At 39.6% G+C, this 19,544-nt stretch overlaps 1 long non-coding RNA gene across 1 annotated transcript; it reads left to right on the top strand.

The window, feature by feature from the left end:
• The first annotated feature begins 14,559 nt into the window (after positions 1-14,559).
• Positions 14,560-17,117, top strand: LOC135324231 (uncharacterized). Its single transcript, XR_010385588.1, has 2 exons — positions 14,560-14,662; positions 17,036-17,117. It is a non-coding gene; the product is annotated as an uncharacterized LOC135324231 (long non-coding RNA).
• Positions 17,118-19,544: the final 2,427 nt, after the last annotated feature.

Raw genomic sequence — 19,544 nt, 5'->3', positions numbered from 1 at the left:
CCTTTTAGGCTAAAGAAGCTAAGAAGTTATAATTACCCATGGATTACTCCAGAACGGTTGGAGGAGCTTGATCAAAGAGATGCAAGGAGATATACAGAAGAGCTGGTAGCTTGTGAAGATTTATTATTATTTTTTTTTTAAGTAGCTAAGGAATGAATCTGTATTTGATGTGAGGAAAAACAAAAGCTGCAGTTTATGAAATCCCAGGAAAGTCAAATTCAATCTCCTAGAACTGCACTGTGCATGGAAAGTAAAAATTAGGTATTTTAGTAAATGGATTAATTACAAAAAAAAGAGATCTGAAGAAATCAAGAGAGAAGAGTTGAAATTTGCCAAACTATTATAAGAGAAGTTACCATTAAACTGCTTAGAATTTGTAATATAATTAACAAATCTGTGTTCACAGACATTGATACATGATTCTTTATTTCCATGATGTAAATTGAAGTAATTTGGGTATATTGCTAAAACTTGGGGATGGTAGTAACAAGCATATTTTATTCAGCTATGCATATAAAAGTAAATGTTTTCTACTGTGTGAGCAGTAGCTATTAGACTGGAAACAAACTGTATGAAACTTTTGAACTCTTGATGCTAGGTTTTGTATTGTAGCTGGGCAAAGCAGAACTAAAAAACAACTACAAAAGTTAGAAAATTTAGTTCTGGGCTGGCACTGCCCCACCTGAGCTGGGTTCACCCTGGCTCCTGGTTTGTCCTGCTGCCTAGACCAGCCCCAATCATGCTTTTTTGAGACATTTTGTCATGAAAACTGCCTGAGCGCTAGGCAGGTGTTGGTGGTTGTCTCAGTTATGATTGTGCTTCATCTGGTGTCCAAGTGCTCTGCTGAGTTGTATGTCAGGTCTGATCCCTCCAGCAGGACTGCAATTAAAGATTTTTGGCTGTGGAGATATTTCAGCCAGCTGCCTGATCCCTGGCTCCTGCTTCTTGGTATGGCATGGGAGCTTGTCTTCAATTCCCTGCACCTAGCTGGTGATGCCAAGGAGTTTGAGACAAGGTGACAAGGTGGAATGGGACATTGCTCTGGGAGTGTGAGGAGTCCTATGGCCTGACAAGGAAATGGGTAATGGATGTTGACAGCAGAGCCATGTGTTGGTGTGGGTGCCATAGCACAGGTTCCTTGCTGTTAACCTAGAAGGCATCTAGGGTACCCAACTGCAACTCCTATAGGATGTGTTTGGTCAAGTTAGTGGTGAAGTACGTGTTGGATAAATGCTCGATAACAGTTGGTAAATGAGAGGTCATCCTGCAAGGCTTTGACACCAAGTTGTGTAAAAGTAAAGGAGAAGAATGGATACAAAAGAGAGGATTCAAAAGGATAATACGGGATAAAGTGGGGTAGCCACTGTACCTCTTGATGTATAAGTTACAGTCGCTTAAAGAGGTAGCCCTGTGTTCCCCTCCCTGCCTGCATTTTCCAGGAAGGAAACTACTTATTGCAGGCTGCATGAATACTAATGTCAGCATAAAGGATGTGACAAAATTGTGGCTAGGGTGGAAAGTGTGGCAAAACACACTATACTTACCTCAGTTTAATGTGAGGTTAGATCTACACTCTCGCTGTGCATGCAGAGCTGCACAATGTACCCCCAATGTGTAATTTACTCCATCTCTGTTGTAGTGATAACTGCAGATGAGCAAAATTCTCAGTTCAATTACTTCTTTACATCTCTGTTAAATGAGAAGCAGTCCCATTGTGTTTTGAATGCCCTCTAGCACTAGTTGTAATTACAGCATTACTTTGAAAGGAAATTGCTTGTTTGACAGCACCAGCCAGAATATTTAACTAGCATGAGTGTATGTTTTAGGTAAGTGAAAAATAAACCATTGTGTATGAGCAAACCTTTAGCCTTTTCAGACAAAATACACATATTTATGTGTGTATAGTATGCCAGAATACTATTTATCCCTACTGTGTTTGGCACAGAGGAAGCAACCACATGTCTGAGATTCTGGCACATAACTAATTCTCCTCCAAGTCTTGTTTGGTTTGATGTTGCACTGCTGGTTGATAGATGCTCAGAACCACATCTGAAAGAAGAAATACTATTTTCTACACGTATGAGAGAATGTATCAAAAAAAATCAACCACGATGCCTTGAAATTTTAAAACATGTCATTGATTGGTGAGTATCTACTACCCTACTTTTGTGAAATTACAATTTGTGGTCAGATCATGTTGATTCCCATGATATTACATGTACATTGAGATATGACCATCAATATAGAAACAGTTCTACAGTTCTTAGGTGAATATTGCTCTTGAGATGGAAGAAAAAATATCTCTGCCAAAAAATCACTGTATTGGTGGTGTATGAAATGATGAAAGAAGTCTTTCATTTTAGAGTGCCAGTGTGGAAATCTTAGTTCAAGGTGCTTGGCACATTGCACATTGCTAAACTTGTAACAGTTTAGCATGATTGACAATCTATCTGAGGAGGAGAGAAAAGAATGAGTAACAGGTGCAGTTCACAGACCAGAATAGTTTTGATTCAGCAATAGTGAAATAACACCTGCAAGTACTAAGCCAAAATGCTGCTGAGCATTGTGAAATCCTGACTGAAGCAAAATAAGCAGCATCAGAAGACTGTTGGCCCAGTATATTTGCTTCTAGTTTCCATTTTAATAAAAACTGCATTCATTTAGACTAGATGCATTTAAATACAGTTTCATTTCATTTAGGATACTCATTCCTGATTTTTAGAAAGCACGGAGCTTGTTTTATTAGCATACAGATACAGAGCACTCTGCGGACAAAGGCGCTAAGGAATGAGTTTACTTGTCAGATCAGCTGCGTGGGGAAGAGCTCTTCTGAAGCTGCACATGTTTTGTGTGCATCTGTCTGTGTGAAAGGGAGGACTTTCTGCACAAAGGCATCTTGTTCAGATGTTTAGGTCTGGAACGAGCCCGAGTAAAAAGTAGACAGGAAGGATGTGTACCACTCTTCATAGAATAATAACACTATATTCCTGGAGGATGATGCTTCAAACAGAGCATAAACCATCTGGAGTGGTGATACCCATTACCCTCTGTGTTAACCCTCAGAGAATGTGAAAGGCTCCTTGTTATGTCTATAACACACAAAGAATAACCTTATATTTCAGTCAGATGTCTTTTATTTCAGATAAGGCAAACTAACAGGCTAGCCATTTAGAAAATATGAAAGGCTGGAAAGTCCTCTGCGTCTCGGAAGATATTGATGGGAAAGATGCACAAGGGGAGAAGGGGATCAGCAGGCTCTCAGTATCGTGCTTCCTCTTCTCACGCTGTCTAGAAATGCCTCTCAGCGCTCACTAAGCTCTGTGCGCCTCTGTGTACAAAGGCATTGGGACAGGGCACTGCTCCATCTAAAAACAAATGATCAATGCTTAGTTCTAAGTAAATCAGGAATGTGTAGCTCCAGGCAAAGATCATAAAATTGGTCATTAAATGCGTTAGCATGTCAAACAATTTAACACATTTTTGCTTCACTGGGCATCTCCTAATTCAGGTCACAAACAACTCTGTTTTGTGGACTATAAGATTAGTAATAGTTTAGCTTGATTTAACCCCCTGTAGAAAGGAGGTCCACAAATGGGTAACAGAAACAGTTTGCACATGTGTAAAGAGCCAGGTGAGCAGTATTTTACTTGAACCATGGCATAATCAGAGCTGGGCACAGCTCTGCTGTGACTTTGGGGAGTTAAATCTCTTTCCCCTGGCCTATCATTCTCGGTCATGAACAGGGCGAAGTTTCCAGTCCCTGCAGGTCACCAGGGACAAGCTGTGGTACTACTCAGGGAAATCGTGAGTTCCCAGTGCTGCAACATGGGACTGCGAAACAGGAATTGATTTCATTTAAGGATTTAAAGAGCAGAGAATAGACTGCTACATGTCTGACTGACTATGTTCAGAGTCTCTTCAGGCTGTTTTTAGCTTATATACATCATGCAGGCCACCTGAAAAACTTGTGACTAAGGCAGTTTCTGAGATGAGCTGTCCCAGGCTCTGAGAGGTGGCAGGTGTTTCTAATTAATTGCTTAAAGTGGTGCTTACCTTATGATTGATTTATGTACAAGGAGTATACTATAGTCTAAAATGAAGTCTTAAAAATTCCAGTCCCTAGGTTAAAATCTTGCAATAGTATTAAAAGCTCAATTCTAGAAAATAGTGATTATTCTCTTAAAAAAAAAAAAAAAAAGTAATTACTATTCAAATGTAGGCTAAAAGGGGATTTTATGACTCTCATTCCACTATTGCTACTCCATTTAAATGATTGGAATTACTTCTATTTTACACTGCTATTAAAGAAAACTGAAATCAGATTCTTAGTTAAAGGCACAAGATGTAAAGCTGTAGTAATTAGCCAGAGAAGCCATTGACAATTGGCCTCGGCACTGCATACTACATTGAGGATATCCTGACAACCTGGTTGGAGTCAGTACACTTTCTGAATCTCTCTCTTTCCCCATTCAAACCTTCAATCAGTCAAGTTAGTTGTTGCCCTAGAACATGATATACTATTAATTATAATATACTGCAGGATACTCCACCATTTGTTGGAGAGAGCATAACACTCCCAGAAACTCTGTAACTGCTCTAATGCTCCTGATTCCAGTATTTTATCCACCCAGTCTGGTATGTAAGGGTTAACAAAGGGAGAAAAACTCAATGTAAAATTTGGCTGGCCACCTGGTATGTGTCTCATGCGAGTGTAAAGAGAAGGAAAAGTTATTTTTATTAGTTGAGGGGCAATTAATATGAAACACAGTAAATTCCAGCTGTGCTGCTTATAACAAAATATGATGTGCTAGCTTAGCATCCTCTCCCAAAAATACTATTGAATAAGAGATACTAAAGACAGAGTAGTTTGGACTCGCACCAGCGTAGCTGAGACAAGATTCTGGGCCAGGGATGTTCAAAGCCAGTGACAGAACTGGGAATAAAAGCAGAGATAAGAAAAGAAGTACCAGTCTTCTGAATCATTGTGTTTTAGTTGGCAGGGGTTGGGAATGTTACAAAACGTGGACGCTCGGGCCCAGGGGGGGAAGAGCGCCATGCATCGCTTAATAGATGTACCATGTGCATAATGTCATTTTAATGACAACGCAAACTCCCATTGTTAGGAAAAGCACGGACAAACCATTTATTCCATAGCTGGTCATTGCTTTTGTAACACACTGGGAAAGCGAGCCTTGTAAAAAAAATTGTCCAATGAATAGGATTGTTCTACGTTTTGTTATAAAACATATATCTACTGTTAAACAAGGAAACATATTTTTACAACTCCTCCTAACTCATTCTGCCTATCTCACAAAATAATGGGAATTACAATTGGAATGATTGCAGCACCAATAATGAAGCTTGCTTAAAATTTTGTATTTTAAGAATCAAAGTTTAGCAGCCTGTAATTTTGCTAAAACTTATAGGCAGATGTTTTCCTTCTTAAATCCCTGCCTCAGGCTGATCTTCTAGGAAAAGGATTCAGGTGAAATAGCTCAGTTGTTTCTAAGTTGCAGAACGAAGATAAATATGTCAAATACACAGAAAAAAAGATGCCTGGAGTTACGTGAAGAAATGAAGAGCTGCTGTGTTCTGGAGCAGAAATTTGAAGACTCTTTGGGATGAAGCACAGCTCCTCACCCAGGATTGGCCATGCTAGAAATCTTTCAGAAAATCACATCTGTGCATGTTTAGCAGGTGCTAAACATTTTATTGGCTTAAGCCCCTAGAGAGCCAACCCTTTGCAGGTGTGTGGGGGTCTCCCTCACTCTTCCCAGCTGAACAGGGCTGCATATGGCCTGCCCCGTGCTCTGAGGGAGCAGGCCCCCAGGGCAGCCCTAGCCCAAGGGGCCTTGGGCACCACCATGGGTTGAGGCTGGTGTGGGGGTCAGGGGGGCCTGTGGCTGGGCAGGTCAGGGCTGTGGTGGGGCTGGAGCTGCGGCATCACAGGGCAGTGACTGGTGGCCCTGATGGGGCTGAAATGGGGCTCTGCAAGGGGTTAGCTCAGCTCAGCAAGGTGGGAACAGAAGCAGCCAGGCTTTCTGACTCCTAGGCATGTGATTTAGCACAGACTTTTCTTCTTTGTGGGGATCATTAAATGTGAAGACTTCCCCAACGTTGTATTTCCATGTCAACACAAGTGATGAGCTGGCCAAGGTGGGGATGCACCGTGGTAAAAGGCTGAAAATTTAAACCTCTCTCTTCTGCAAGCTGCATTAAGACCACAAGTGTCTCCTGTCACTTAAGACATCATGTGGGTATGGAAAAGGCTGCAGCTGGGCTTGTTCCCCCCACCCGTTCCCCTCCCCTTTCAAGGCATATGTAGCTGTTAGCTTTAGGAAGTAGTGGTTTGCCTTTTGGGAAAGGGGAGGAGAGGTAGGACAGGATTTAATGCAGCTCTCTTCCCACCCCAACTGTTTGGGGCATATAGCAGCTAGCTACTGCTGGGTCTTGCCTCTGGGAAGCCTCAACTACAGGAGTCTACAGTCCCTCAGCCTTGATTTTGGGTAATTGGTGAGAGGAGATGAGAAAATGATCTGATTATTCTTTTCTTGCTTTTAAAAGGGTCTGAACAACATAGTTTTCATTCCCTTTCCTTTTTTGTCTGTGACATTTAGGGTTAAATTATGTAGAAGCAAAGGGCAGGATAGCTGAGCGTGAGAGGCTTTTCCTGAGGCTGCTGTGGGAAGGTAGAGGTGGATGGGTCTCGGTGTCCTACCTCTGTGCTGTGTTGTATGTCTTCTGCCCCTCCACTTGGGCAATAATTGCCAATGCAGCCTTTACAATCGCCTGAATTTTTGAGATTTAGGATTGGTGCATTTGATATATGTTATTATTTCAGTGAAGCAAGGCTTGTAGGAAAAGGCAGTATCTTTTATTAGACTCACTGAAAGTTATTTCAGTCTCTTTTTTGCAACTGATAGCTCCCCTGGCAGCCAGCACTGTGGTGCCTCTGTTATCCACAGCTACATTGCTTTTGTCATTTGCTTTAAAGGGGGTGCTTAATTCTCCAGATCTGATTTTCCTGGGGTGGTGCTGAGTACCATGTGAAGTGTAATCAAGTGCATGGCTGTGGACTTTACTGCCTTATTATTACTACTAGCGTAGACTTTTTTCTGCTGCACAGTATTCTTCAACATACTGTAAGACAACAACTTAGTATTCTAAAATATGGTTTAAAAGCCTAACTCTATTGGCAAACAAACTGGTTCAGGGGATTCCTTAATTGACCATTAATGCAGTCCTTGGATGGTAGAAGGCAAAGGCTCCCTGCCACGTAGTTATACAAGGCCTCTGTTAATAGCCCATTAAGGTATACTTTGTAGTATCTTATTTTTTAACTTGTACAACTACTTTTGGTTTGGTAATAAGAGGACACGAATTTATCTGGCTCCTGGAACTCTGAAACAGTTATTTCCTCATCCAGTGCGTGGTACTGTGAGGTCAAGGGATCAGGTTTTTTAAACTTGCTTCATTTAAAAAATGTTGGGTTCAGTTAATAAGAGTGTATAAAGTAACTGTACAGAGTAGGGCTTTTGGCATACAATCTGCTTTTCTAAAACCGATAAACGGAGCTGCAGAGTACTGAATTTACCAGAATATGTGGCCATCAGGCCCAGGCTGGAGTACAGGGTTTGAGGTAGAGGCCTCAGTGCTGGGGTGGGTAGTGGGCACTGGGCTGCTCCTGGGGATGCCTCCCTGTGAGCAGAGGTGAGCGCCCCAGCTGCCAGGTGTCCTTCTCGGGAGGATCATCCAATGGTTGTACTACAGGTGCAGTAAGTGCCAGTATTTCTGTGGTAGGGCATAAGATGGGACCAAATACTCTTCAGTTACAGCTCTCTTTTCATGTAAGCTTTGTAGGACATAGAAACTCATCTTTTATTTGTTTTTATGATGGCTGGTACTGCTTGGCTTCTATATAAATAATGACTGCACCTAACAGGTCTTTGGCTTTTGCTGTCACTTGTAGATCTCATTCAGGCTTTAGTCAGGGTGAAATAAAGACTGAAGGTCTGGGGTGGCTTGCTGGAGTATGAATGCTCTGTCACTGTTGTAAGGCTTTGGTCCAGACTTGGATTACTTTTTTTTTTTTTCTTTGCTTCAGCTGGTATTGTTGAAATAAGCAAGTATTACAGAAGACATCCAAGGCCTCAATTTTGCTTTCACGTACTACTCAAGGGATGCCTGTTTGATTTTCTTCAAAGAAGCTACTATTCCCTTTTTCCACTGTCAACATGAAATGATGGCACTTGATTGCTAAAGACACAGAGCCACAAATTTCATGTCTGGCTTTCATTAGAAGGAGAGCTCCCTTGAAAGTGGTGTTGCTCAGCAGGGCTAATTGCAAGTGCTTTTTTCCCCTCATAGGTTGATGTAGCTGTTGTTGGATGTTTGGGGTACAGCTTTTGTTTGTGTTGTGGAAACACCTCCAAATCCCAGGGAGAAATTGGGGAACAGGACCAGTGTTGTGGTCCCTAACGAGCTTAGCACCCATCTTGGGCAATCACCTGTTGTATATCATAGTAATAGTATAGGCTAAAGATGTTAAGGGGTTTCTTATCAGCTGCTGTCTTTTGAATTATTCTGTATCACACCATGTAAGAACCAGCATCTGAGCAAAAAAAAAAATGCTGACACAATGAAGAAAGAATAAAGCAAGGCTGAAACTGGTCTTAAACAAAATTCTCCAGTACTTCAAAACACTGCATGCTTCTTAAAAATATTCTATATATATTTAAAAAACTCAACATCAGAATTGCTAAAAACAATCATTAGACTCATCTTGTTTCACTTGACTATATAATCCTATAAAATGTGCTACTGTCAACTTCTAATTCATTTCAATAGTATGCTGGAGCCAAAGATATTGAAGTACTCTATAAATATGAATTAAACAGCCCCATAAAACATCCTGATCTTTCACAACTTCTTTGATTGTGCACATTGAGGTGTCTCCTACGAAGAAATGAGTGCTCATGTATAGCTGTACTCTTGTACAAATCTTTAACCATAACCAGACTAGAGGTTATTTGTAGATTAAGTGGTTTCTGTTACTTTCTTCTACATCCAAATACTTTTTAGAAGCTGTGCTATGATTAAGAAGCAAATACAAAAGACATAATATATCCCTAATTATTTATATCCAAGTTGAATGTTTAAAAATATCAACATGAAATGTAAAAATTGTAATGCAACTATAGTAAATACTTTCAAAATTGCAATACTCCTAGCTATACGATAATCTTAAATTTAAAAGAATATAGCATTAAGCAAGTGGTCTGGCAGAACTGGAAGTATTCAGACACTATGGAGCTTTAGAGAGTGGGTGGTACATTTAAAGAGAATCACTGTTTTCTCCAACTTCCAATGAATTTGAGATAATTTTCTGCAATTTCTGGCTTTTTAAAATGGTGCAAAATTTTGGAAACTTGTTGAATGCAGAGTCAATAACGGTATTTGGAATTCATGGGCTCAGTCCTGTTTCAAGTCTGTGTTCCTGGGAGAATATAGAAATGACTACTGGTTCTCATTACTGTTGACCATCTGTACCAATATCACTTATTGGTTGAATTTATACAATGGGTTTACTGATTTTCTTGTCCTGATAAAAATTTGGCTTCTGTATTTCAATCTGAGCTAGTCTCTGCTCCTTATCTATATATTTAGAAAATCTGTGGCCTAACTGTAAATTGTAAGAACAAAGTTCTCATGTACATGGTCCCCAAATTTCCCCTTCAAAGAAACATGATTTAATTTTCCTTTCCAATAGCACTTTCTTTTGTTTTTAAAGTGCTAAATAATTACAGAAAAAGATGATTCCTCTTTCTCTATCATAAAACTTCTTTAAATTACCAAATTCTGTGGTGCATTCCAACCATAATAATGTCGAGAAGCATTTTGGCTGGTGTCATGAAGTTAATGAATACACATATCACACTGCACTTAAAAATTTGCAGCAATAGATTGTGAATGCTATAAAGAAAAGTGTGTTAAGGTTTACATATCAGAAAAATGTCTTTGTGAACTGGAAAATAAGTCACAAAATCAACAAAATGCCAAGAGGGCAATCAGAACGGACAAGGCTGGTTAGGAACCAGATTGTAATTTGGACAATAAACCCTGTTTATGATAGTCTCCCAGTCATTAACTGTCTCTCCTGCCAGAGGAAACTGGGACTATTAACTTCCTATGACTGAACCAGAGGGGAAAAGCAATAATTTCTTTTACAAGCAGAAGGAAAAGTTCTGCTCAATAAAGAGCAATTAAACATTTCCTATAAAAATGAATACTTGGGAGCTGATGCCATCGTTGATGGCCTTGCAGCCATCAAAACCTTTCTTTTGTGTCTTTAACGGAAGTTCTGTGAAATTTGTATATTTTTTGCATCTCTGCAATCACAAACTTGATGGAAGCCAAATTTTGTTGGGATGAACAGTTCCACTCGATGACTAGTGATCTCATGAATTTTCTTCTCATCCCAAGCGAGTAGTCACTGATGTATTTTGAGAGGTGAAGGACTGACTTTCTCTTGTATAATAATCTTGCTTAGTATAACTGAGGATGGCTTTCTAATTTTTCAGATAAATCTCTTTTGCCATCTTTAATTTAATTAGAAATTTTTGTTTTAAAGCCCAATAAGATACTTGCCTCATTACTATTGTGGGTCAGTGAGCTGTTCAGGAAATTATACCATATCATTATGCACTATATAAAGAAATGTTTCCTTTCAATTTGCTTAGTTTTTTTTTTCTTTTTGTTGTACTACAAAATTATTTCAGTGCTATTGTTTCCACCAGAAGATTTAAATCTTGAGATCTTTGTCTGGATCATACAATTCTGTGTGCCATGAACTTGCCAAACAGAAGAGAGAGAGTGGTTCTTTTCCCATACAGTTTGCAATTGGACAGCAAGGAAAGAGGCAAAAATAGCAGAAATGGCTTATAGCTATAAGAATGACCCAGGAAGAGAATGACTACATTTTGGTAATATACTGGCTTTATTTAGCCATGTGAATAATTCTCTTTCAAGGCAAAGGGTAATAAATTTTTGCCAATTACTCTTCTAATTTATCATTTTTAGCACATAACAGTCATATTTAGCAGTTTGTAAACATGTGGTATTTCACAGGGTTTTATTAGTGTCTGGATTGCTGTACAAAACAGAGCTTTCAGAAGAGGGAGGCTGCATTATTTCACTGCTTCCCATCCATCACCAGCTGGCTATCAAAGGATACAGGAGTAAAGCAAACAATGAAAATTACTGCCCACATGCTGGTCCTCTTTCCACTATGGTGTCTGCAGCAACTGAAAGCTTGGCTTGACTAACTGCAGCTGAATTCATGCAGCATCTAATGCTGAACAAAGTGCCAATATTACTGCCATTTCAAAACTCATTTTCAGTAATGCTCATACTGTGTTATGGGCTATGTACTTCAATACTCGAGCAAAATTCTTACTGAAGGTCGAAGAGATTTTGACATAACTGCACGTTTTTGGCCAGCAGTCGTTCTCTCATGTTGTGTTAGAAAGGGCATATGAAGGAACTGGGCGAGCTCTTCCTCACCCCACTGACAGATTATCCCCATCAGTATCTGTCTTCTTGAGACCTGCCTAACCTTCAGCCCCTCAGGGCGGGCTGCAAATCCTACTTGCCCCTCAGTACATCTGCGTAAGGGAAGGTGGAGAAGCTGGAAAGCAAAGAGTTAGGTAGACAGAAAATATTTGAATGCAGAAATGGCAAAGAGGGTATCTGCAAAAGGAGCTGTGTGAAGCAGCTGTATTGCAGCTCTAATATACTGCCTTTCTCTTTAGCTAGATAAGAAAAGGTCATTACAAGGAATACTTCAATGTTCATCCTAACCCTCGTTTGAAGGGTTTTCAAAGCTGCAAAATGCTGTTTCATTTCTCCATTAACAGGAATGGTGAAAATGTAACAGGGGGAGTGTGCCATCCCGCTGAAATCGGTGGAAGTACAGATTTATGGAAGAACAGATCATAGACTGATGAATAAAAGCAAACTCCTATGACTGAAAGCATGGAAGGGTTTGAGAAACTGCTAGTATTTTCTATTATAGCAACTGAGAATTAGAAAAAGAATTTTTCAGGCATTCAAGCCCTTCTTTGGCTCAAAAGCATAAGCATTAGGTAGTATTTTAGGATACAAGCCTCAATGGTTTATAATCGATTAATGCCCTCCAAGTTGCTCATAATGAGTGTGTAAAATATTTTTCCATAACTATTGAATATGTAATATCAAATTATTTTCAGACTGATGTCTAAATTAAACAAGATCTTTAAGCAAAGAATCTTTTATTTTCTTCTTATTTTACCAAATCAAGCCAAAGCAAGAACTAGCTGGAGTATTCTTGCAATCTTTTGGGGAGGCAGGAAATAGAAAAAGAAATGATAGAACAAAAACAGCACATATATCCAAGCTTTACAAAAGAGCTCCAAAAATATTCTTCTCCTTTAAAAATAAAGCTTTTTTTTATGCTTTAAATACTGCTAGGATTGGATCATCTGTCTCAGTTTTTTGAAAGGAATCTGCTAGCCCCTACTTTCAGGTGTATGTGGCTAAAGCATATATGAGAAAAGGATTTGGCCTAAGGTCTTCATTCTCCATGGGGATAGGTATGAATGGCTAGCAGCAGAGAGAAAGGGAAGATGATGAGTTGTTGCTGATGGGATGGGCTTATAGCAAGTAAGGGAACTGTGACTTGACAGCTATATTTTCCAAAAGATCACTGATTTGCTCTTTTTATTTCTGAAATGTTGTGGTTTTATTCCAGACTTTCATTTGATTGAAATGATGGTCCCCCCCTTTTTTTTTCAAAATGATTGCATAGTTGCTTTCTGTGTGTGTCATACTTTTCAGGGGATATATTGGGAACATTCTTTTAGAGATTTTTTTAAGAGTTAATACAAAAAAGGTGCGTATTTTTGGAAACACTTTTTCTCCTAGCCCAGAGGTCCAAATGGTTTTAATTCAGATGCTGTGCCTTCCAGGGAAGGTGAGTTGTTTTAGGCAGAGAATTTATTTCCTTACCAAGAAAAAGAGAGAGGCTCTGCTTTACAAATTCCCTTTAAGTTTGAACCCATTTGGCACTAGAAAACTTTAAAAAGAAAAAAATAAAATAAAAATACAACAACAAATAGTATGCTAGGCTTTTTGCAAAGACAGTTATCTTGGCTCCTGCAGATATGAAAAAAAGGAAAACAAATGAAAAATAAAATGGTAGATTTTTATATCATGTGTTTGAGGGTCTTTCCCATATGTTAATGTCTTTTAAAGGAGTCCTACACTATTGAACGAACTGAGGGATAGATGTGATAGTGCATCAAAAATATATGATATACCCACCTTAGCTCCATATATTCCCTTTGGAAATAAAAACAGTCAACTTTACTAAAGTATTACAGAATTTAATAATTGATTAGTTTAAGATTTAACAGTATGTTTCATCTGTAGTAATGCTGCTGCTTGCATTAATCATTTCTCCCCCTTCTGAGGTTAATGCTTTTAAAAGTCATTGCTTGATGAGATCATGTAAATTCAGCAGTTTGGCTGTTAAAAGAAAGGTTTAGAGGTCTTGGATATGTAAGTTTTTGCAATATACTATATTTCAGGTTACCAAGAAATGGTACATGCAGTATTTTAGCAGGGGGAAAAATCAATCATGAATCATAAATGGACTCCATTGATTTTATTCAGTCTAGTTTGCAATTTATTCTGGCCTGCTTTTATCAGATGTGGACTGTACTTCATCCAGGAAGTATTTACTTTATCTGGAAAATATTCATTTTGCTTTGCATACGACTTGAAAAAAAGTTTAAAGCAGTGTCCGTAAATATTTGAAAGCTAGATCTCCATTCGAGTTTCTCTCCAATTGATATTAACTATGGGCTACGAACACATGAGGGAGACAAAGACTTGGTTAATGTGACAGAGACAGAAGCAGAGATCAGATGTCTTTTTTTTTTTTCCCCCCTTCCAGCAGAACTGTTTAAATGCTGTGCGTCAGAAAAGAAATGCCTAAAATGAATAGAGGTGCTGATTTAAAAGTATTACATGTGACTAAAAATAATATTTTTGTCGCATGCTGTATTGTTTTCTAAATTACCACCTAACATTGCACAATGAGTAGTAGTTCTCCCTTTTTCCTTTACTAATTGCTGCTAGTGCAGTAATTTCTTAGCCTATTTCTAGAACTGGTATCAGGAACAGCCTTCCTGTGCGTCCTGTGGCTGCAGCTGACATGGAGGTATCTTCACCAGTAGACAAGTGACATTCCATCACAGGAAAGTTGTGTTGTCTCCTATTGCAGCTTGCACCACTGATGTTTGTCGCAAGATTTGGTTATTTGTAATTCTCTTGTTTTTAATATATAACACATTTTGGCACGCGCTTGAAATGTTTTGCAGTGCTTTCTATCGTTTGCATAGTCTCAGCAAACAGACATGATGGAGATTTCTTTTTAAAACAGTTTCTTCCACGTTTTCTTGGCATAAAAAAATGATCAAACCATGCTTGCACCATCTTTACTGCCTTTTGTGTCTTTCAGTGAAAGCAGAGCTGAGAAAATGTGCCTGCTGGTTGCTGGCTGGGGAACTGAAGCCCTGTTTCTCTGTCGTGCCTCTGGTGTAATGTGCTTGACCTCGCCAATGTGAGTCAACCATAGCTCTGGAGAAGCCTCTCTAGAACTCATTTCCCATGTTCACTTGGGGTCTGTATGCTGACAAATCTGCTAATTAGTCTAATTGGGGATATGTTTTCCTGCTTGCTGAGAGGTTATCTGAGTCCACTTAAACTGGTCATCAAGAGCCACCAGAGGATGGAGGCCATGCTATTGTTGTCCGAAAAGCGGATTCGTTGCCTGGTGTGCAATAAGCCAATAATTACACACTCAGGAGAGACATTTGCTTATTTATTTCAGAGTTGCGCAAGCCTGGGTGCTCGGCGGTTTCCCACAAATCAAGCACACCCCCCCCAACTTTTCAAGTAGCATTTATACAAACAATGCCAGATTTGCAATTTTCCCTTTTACACTGATTGGTTAGTGATTTCTTCATTCCCCGGGTCCCACCCCTGTCTCTCAAGGTCCTGATGAGGGGAGATAGTCCAGACCCCTTAATTAACTTTGTTTCAGCAGTGAGAGGAGGTTTTGCTTCCCAAGGTCCTGGCGCTCAAGCAGGCCTTATTTCAAAGCCTTGACATCCTCCCTTTTGGAGTGTGGGGCACAGGAATGCAGACTGCTGGTAACTCCCTTATCTTTCCAGCCTGCACCAGCTCTGGGGCCCTTTCTCACTGAACTAGGGAGTGCGGCCTAAGGCTCCAGCAAATTTAGCCACTCATGCTAAGCAAGTGTGCGGGCTAAGCAAGTTTTATACTTAATGTTAGAAGTTATCCTAATCTACCTAGTTCAAACATTCTTTCTGAGCTTCCCAGGGTTGTCTTGTAACAATTCCCCCCTTTGAGACTTATATGATCATTTTCATATTAGTCTCACTCTTTTAAAATCTTTCCCATATTAATTTTGTACAACAGCTAGAAATGCATTGAATCACTACATAAACGCATACAAAAACTACTAACACCATTCCCAAAATTGTTAAACATTTTTTAACCCATGAGCTCATGTCAGGGAACCAGGAAGTCAACCATTTCCATGTTTCTTCAAATCCGAAAGAAGTATCATCTTTCTGAACCCCATGTAAGATTTCAGTCTGCTTCCAGATTTCATTTAGATCGGTAGAAATTCTCCCGCTTTGATCCACATATACACAGCAACTAGTGTTTATTACTGTACATACTCCTCCCTGAGATGCCAATAACATATCTAGAGCCATCCTGTTTTGGGTAGTTATTTTAGCAATTTCTGAAACCTCCTCTTGTAAAGCTGCAATGGCATCAGAGGTTTTATTCCCTATTTTTTCAATAACTGCTGAAATATTTACTATTGCTTTTTCAAGTTCACTCACTCCCAATTGTGGAAACAGCCACCTTACGAATGACTGAAACCTAGCAGGTCGATCTATTAAAGGATTATTGACCCTCTTTTGTCTCCTCATGAATGTTCTTAGCCAGGATTTTTGATATTTATTACTCAGTTCTTTTCTTATAGTAACATTAGGGATTATTGCCCCTAAAGTACATGTCCCTGACCAATTAGGAGGTAGCACTTTTCGTGCCTTGTTCCCACACAACCAATACCATCCACTACCTTTTGGAACACGCCACCCATTGAGCTCCTTACGTGGCCACTTATAACCTATTTCAGGTATCCGAGAGCAATCTTCATAACTTCCTACCTTAATGGCTCCAGTACAGTTGATCGGTTGCTTTCCATAAAGTATAGTTTTCTCCCACCATTTATTACTATTATTACATCTTCGGACACATTGATAATAATCTCCTGTCGCGCTCTGGACTTCCCATTCCTGTTCTGTTGTTTCATCATATTTCATTTGATCACTATCGTTTCTTATCTGTTTTATAAATTTCATAAAGGAAAAATTAAGAGGCACTCCAATTAGCGGGAAGCCCTTGTTGGAATGTTCAGGGAAGTGGGTACACACCCAGCAATCCCTCTGGTTAACTATCTTCATAGATTTTGTAATTACTTCCAAATGGAGATTTTGACCCCAAAATCCTTCCTGATTCCCTTTAATTGTTTGGCTTAGGTAACCTAGAAAAACTAACCACCACATTTCTCCCCTGGTTGTTAAGGAGAACATTTTTACACGGATACCGTAACAACAATATTAACCCTATTCCTAACAAGCAGATTAAAGCAATTTTTCCCTGAATACAATCTAAATTTAAAACCGATTTGCTTCTAATACAACTCATATATCTTTATACATTTTTTAACTTTAAAGGTTGAACTTGTTCAGCTTTCCACGTCTCTCGAGGTACTGCTTTCACTCGGGTGTAGTGGATCCAGGAATCAATTCCCTGCAGTTTCACAGCAGTATTTGTTGTTAGCAGTACAAGATACGGTCCTCTCCACTTTTCTACCAATGGCTCGTCCTTCCAGGTCCGAAGATACACTTGATCTCCCGGCTGGAATGAATGTACAGGTGAATCTAAAAGTACGGGAGATCTTAACTGGATGTACCTACGGAGAGAAGTAAGAACCTTTGCCATAGACAAGAGATAATCACTTAAAATTTGATCACCCTTAACGTGCATTTGAATTTCATTTCCAGTTAAATTTACAGTGTAAGGTTTACCATACAGAATCTCGAATGGACTAACTTTCTCCCTAACCCTTGGGGTTATTCTGATTCTTAATAATGCCAGAGGTAAAACATCAGTCCATTTCATCTGAGTCTCCTGACACAATTTTCCTACCTGTCTCTTAATTGTTTGATTCATTCTTTCCACTTTTCCACTGGATTGTGGCCTCCAGGGGGTATGTAAGTCCCATTTAATTTGTAGTATTTTTGAGATTTCCTGTACTATTTCTGCTATAAAATGAGGTCCCCTATCTGAAGAAAACCCTTCTGGTACCCCAAATCTTGGTATAATTTCTTTTAATAACATTTTCACTACTTCCCTTGCTTTATTGGTACGACACGGGAAAGCCTCAGGCCATCCTGAAAAGGTGTCAACAATTACTAACAAATATTTATATCCATTACATCTTGGTAATTCAGAAAAATCAATTTGCCAGTAATCCCCGGGCATGAAGCCCCTTTTTACTTCCCCTGGAGGGGGCTTCTTCTGAATCTTGGGATTATTTCTAAGACAGATTTCACATTTTTGTGTAATACCCTTTGCAATTATTAACATACTAACTCCCACAGCAAATCTTTTAACTGTTTCAACCAATGCCTCAGCTCCCATGTGGGTACTATCATGTATTTGCTTCATCAGCTTCTTCATTATCGGCAAAGTTACCACACATCGTCCAGTAGAGGGCACCCACCATCCCTCGGGAGTTTTTATGCATTTCAGTATTTCTGCTAATTTATTTTCTTTTTCAGTGTATACTGGAATTTCCATTTTTAACATTCTCTCTGGAACTAATGCTGCCACCGACACGGATAATGCTGCCCTTTTTGCAGCCTCATTGGCCCTTTTGTTCCCTTTAACTATGTCAGTCTGTCCAGACTGGTGCGCTTTGCAATGCATTACTGCTATTTCTTTGGGTTTATTAACTGCTTTGAGTAGTTCCATAATCTCCTTACCGTATTTTATAGGATTCCCTTGAGAACATAGCAATCCTCTTTCCTTCCAAATTGCGCCATGGGCATGTATAACCCCAAAGGCGTATTTTGAATCTGTAAACACATTAGTCCGTTTTCCCTCTGATAATTCCAGAGCCTGGGTTAAAGCAATCAGTTCTGCTTTCTGGGCGGATGTATTTGCTGGTAGTGATCTTGCTTTGATTTCTCCTTCCAAAGTGACAACAGCGTATCCAGCCCTTCTTTCTCCCTTTATTATAAAACTGCTCCCATCAGTAAATAATTCCCAGTCTGGATTCTGCAATGGAATATCTCTCAAATCTGGACAGCTGGAATATACTTGCTCAATAGTTTGCAGACAGTCATGAGCCAACCTCCCCTCTTCATGAAGTGGTAATAAAGATGCCGGATTAAGGGTATTAGACACCTTCACGGTTACATCTTCTTGCTCAAGTATCACTGCTTGGTATTGCACCATCCTACTTGGGGATAACCAGTGATGCCCTTTTTGTTCTAAAACTGCTGCAACAGCATGTGGCACATAAACAGTCGCCTTTTGTCCCAATGTCAATTTTCGTGCCTCTTGTATTAACAGCACAGCAGCTGCAACTGCTCTGAGGCATCCTGGCCACCCTGCACTCACTTTATCCAGCTGTCTTGAAAAGTAAGCCACAGGTCTTTTCCAATTTCCTAAAGTCTGTACAAGCACTCCCAAAGCCTGGTGCCCTCTCTCATGTACATAAAGCTCAAATGGCTTTGTTAGGTTTGGCAGTCCTAATGCAGGAGCACTCATGAGAGCAATCTTGATTTCATCAAATCCTTTTCGGCATTCTGGAGTCCACTCCAGCAAGTCTCCTGGCCCCTTAACAGCTTCATATAAAGGCTTTGCCATTAATCCAAAATTAGGTATCCACAGGCGACACCACCCAGCCATTCCTAAAAATCCCCTGAGTTCTCTTTTTGATTTTGGGGGGGCGATCTGACAAATCGCTTCTTTCCTTTCGATTCCTAATTTTCTTTCCCCCTGGGATATTTCAAATCCTAGATAGATTATGCTTTCCTTCATGATCTGTACTTTTTTCTGAGACACCCTGTATCCCGCTGTTCCCAGAAAATCTAATAAACTGATGGTTGTTTCTCTACATTCTTCAATCGTGTCTGCCCCCAATAAGATATCATCCACATACTGTAATAAGGTAGTGGTATCTTTCTTACCTTGCCATAATTCTAATTCTTTTGCAAGTACATTACCAAAAATTGTAGGGCTGTTCTTGAATCCTTGAGGGAGTACTGTCCAGCACAACTGCATTTTGCGTCTCGTTGTAGGACTTTCCCACTCAAAGGCGAATAATTGCT

The sequence above is a fragment of the Dromaius novaehollandiae genome, chromosome W, assembly GCF_036370855.1.
Source record: "Dromaius novaehollandiae isolate bDroNov1 chromosome W, bDroNov1.hap1, whole genome shotgun sequence".
Taxonomy (NCBI): domain Eukaryota; kingdom Metazoa; phylum Chordata; class Aves; order Casuariiformes; family Dromaiidae; genus Dromaius; species Dromaius novaehollandiae.
The sequence above is the reverse complement of the archived record's forward strand: the minus strand, read 5'-3'. Positions and strand labels throughout refer to the sequence as shown.